Source organism: Haliaeetus leucocephalus, unplaced genomic scaffold (assembly GCF_000737465.1).
Source record: "Haliaeetus leucocephalus isolate CR32 unplaced genomic scaffold, Haliaeetus_leucocephalus-4.0 Scaffold517, whole genome shotgun sequence".
In the NCBI taxonomy this organism is placed as follows: domain Eukaryota; kingdom Metazoa; phylum Chordata; class Aves; order Accipitriformes; family Accipitridae; genus Haliaeetus; species Haliaeetus leucocephalus.
The window spans coordinates 1,811,765-1,815,136 of NW_010972953.1; positions in this window are offsets into that span (position 1 = coordinate 1,811,765).

Genomic DNA, 3,372 nt, shown 5'->3' on the forward strand with positions numbered 1-3,372 from the left:
CGGAGCGAAGCTGTAAATTCAGCTGACGCAGCTATTACGGGAAATGAACCTGCTCCCGTGCTGGATCCAAGGCTGCCCAGGCACGGGATGGGGATGGGGACAGGAGAGCGGGGCTAGATGGCCGTGGGGCTGCTGGCTGGGTCATGTCCACAGCCATTGGTGCAGCATAGCTGGAGGGGGCAAAACCTCTTGGCAGACACTGGCTCCATCTGGGCTTGCTGGGATTTCTTGGCTTTTCTGGGAAGGTCGGAGGTGTGAGGGAGGGGACCCGGAGCACGGGTCTCCCCTCAGCGGGAAAGGAGGCGGCTGAGGTTTGCGACAAGGCTGAGACCTGGCTGAAGCTCAGGACAGGGGTGACACAGGCTGCGAGGAGTGTGGCCGGGGTTGGTGCCAGGGCTGGGTGCGGGAAAAGGGGCCACAGTGCCGCAGCCAGCACAGGGCTGAGCTGGGCAGGACCTGCCGTGATCATCCTGGCGCAGGCTGGTTGTGCCCATTTGGGGAGCATCCACGGGAATATTACGCCTCGGCAAAGGTTACATTAAAATAAAAATAACCCAGTACCATTCATCGCCAGGCGCCTGCAGCCAGGTCAGCCAAAGGCGAAGAGCTGCCGTGGCTCCTGCTCCGTCGGGATAACTTCACCTCCGGCATTGCCACCTCATGAGCAGTGCAGCTGGGGCACCCACTGGTGCCGCTGCCCTGGGGCTGATGGGCTGTGGGTACCTGGGATGGCAGAGCTGGGTGTGGGGCCGGGCAGGTGGTCCTGTGGGGCTGTGGGGTACCGCGGGGTGCCGGGGCCACGGTCTCGGGCTCGTGGTGCTGCCTGTGCCCAGCTCGGGAGCTTCTGCAGGGGAACGAGCTTTGATATAAATATCTTTTTGCTCAGCACACGACCTACTTTCCAGACAATGCCATTAGCCTCCCGACTCCCTCATTCATCTTCCACCATCCTCCCCCAGCCCGCCCCATGGTGGCACCCGCGCCGGCGCTGCACGCCCGCCCGTGGTGTGGTGAGGCAGGATGGGCACCTGGCTCGGTGGCACCATGGGGACCCCCGTGCTGGGGCTCGGGGCCAGCCAGTAGCCCCGTCCCCACAGCAGGCTGGGGGCTCTTGCTGCCTGGCCCCTGCCCCTGCTCTGGCCTTGCAGGGGGTGGCCAGGTGCCCTTTGGGGTTTCTCCACACCGTCGCGGAGAGCGCTCGGCTCCATCATCCCTTCCTGCTGCTTCCAGCCCCATTCTTTGGCACAGTCCGTGCCCTGGCTGGCAAACGGCCTCATCCAGGGACAGCCTCATTGGGGACATCCTCATCAGGGTAGGGGGGAAGTACAGCGAAGCAAGCAGCAGCCGAGCGTTGGCTCCGGGCTGGCCCATGGGCAGCATGCGGGGCCCAGGGCCCCGCCTGAGTCCCCCCTGGAGCATCCGTGGCACTGGGGCCACATACGTGGTTCGTCCGGGGACGATCCTGCAGGAGCTCCCACGTGGCAGCGGAGGCTGTGCCGCACAGTTGGCAGCTGGCGAGCAGCTGGTGGGATTAGGGGCAGGTTGGGCAGAGGGTGCCCGATCCCACCAGCATGGAGCTGCCCGGTCCCTGGTGTTGGCTCTGGCATCGGTTTTCCCCTGAGAGCTGGAAATGCCTCCCTGGGAGGCAGGGCAGCCCCTGGACCCACCGCCTGCACACCTCCAAGTGCCCCTGGGGCCGAGCCCCCACTCCTCCCCTGCAGCTAAAATTAAATATTCAATTTGTATTGCTGGTAAATCCTGTAAATCTCTTTTATCTCTAAGCTCTTGTAGCAGGAATATCGGTGGTGTAATCTTTGCAGGGGCCTGTCCCACCACCCTTTGCAGCTGCCTGGCTCGGACCGCGCTCCCCTTTCCCCACATCTCCCTGTGGGATGCTTTGGAGGCTGGTGGCGGAGCAGGACTCCGGTGCCCATGGCAGAGTAACCCACAGCCAGAGCACCCCATGGCACCCACCCTGCCTGCGCTGCCCACTGTGGGGGTGAGGGCGTGCGCTGTCCCCATGCTGTGCATGATGGGGATGCCAGTACCTGGGTGACCGACGTGCCCACCAGAATGCCCCCCATCCCCACCATGCCCCTGGCTCACCAGCCGTGTACCCCCCCTCGCTCTGCCCCCGCGCCAGGCCTGCGCTAAGAGCATTGTGCAGAATTATGTATTTAAATATTTAGGTTTTCATCAGCTTTGCAAATTAAGCCCATCCATTAAAGCAGCAGTTTGGGTCCTCCACTGGTGAGCTGGGCTGTGCCGAGCCCTGGGCTCGCTGTGCCTGTCCCAGCCCTGGCCCCGGGGGTGGGATGCAGCCTGGGAATGGGGCACGGTGGCCCGGAGCATCCCTGCCGGCACGGGAGACAAGGGCTCTGCTTCCTCACCGTTCCCAGGTCCTGCTTGCTGGAAACCCTGGCCCCTGCGGCCACGTTATGGGAAGAGCTGTGGGATGGGACGGTGCTGCAAAGGGAACCGGTTGGGATGGGTGTTATTTGAGGCTGGAGCAGAGGGTGCTGGGGAAAACAGGGCACGGAGAAACACCAGTGGCAGGTGAGAGCCCTGGCATGGCTGAGCGCCCAGCAGGATCGGAGCCAGGGATGGAAGGGCCAGCCCGCCCGAGGGCTCAGCAGGGATGGGCAGGGGATGGCCAGAGATCGTCTCCACTGCCACGCTCGGCGCTAACACCGTGCCGCCCCGACCTCCCCAAAGCAGCTTTGGTGTGATCCCTGGCTTAAGTCATTACACCGTGTGGCTGGGGAGATAAGTGGCTTTTTAAGCCTAGGGAGCACGGCCCGTCCTGCTCCAACAGAGTGTGCTGCATGCGGGTGGGGAGGGTGAAACGGCACAGCCGGGGGGGTGGTGGGGAAATGGGGTTCAGCCAGCTGGGAACCCTGGCACAGCCAGCAGCGCCTGGGGGGGCTGCCATGGCCCCCAGATGCCTGGAAAGGGTCCTCCGGTGGGGGCAGGTCTAACTCCTGGGGGATCCCTGGACCCCACCACCCGCCTGGGGCTCTGCTGCGCACTGGAGCAAGGTGCCCGGTGGGGACGTGGGCAGAGCTCCCAGGGTGAGCGCGATGCGGGGGGATGCCCCTGCTTATCCCCTCCCTTTGCCGCAGGTGAACATCCAGCGCCTTGGTCTCACATCGGCTCTCTGTCCCGCTGGGCTCCCCGGGGTCACCTGCATGTCCCCCCTTTCCACCAAACACTGGAGGGGCACTGGGGGAGCGTGCCGGCTGCTGCCAGCCCCAGGCACCACGGGCAGATGTCAAGTGCGTCCATGGTTGGGAAGCTGTCCGTGGGCATAACCGGTGATGGGTGCTTATCCGTGCGGCGCGGTGCCCGTGAACCCTGTGCCAGCTGGCGTGG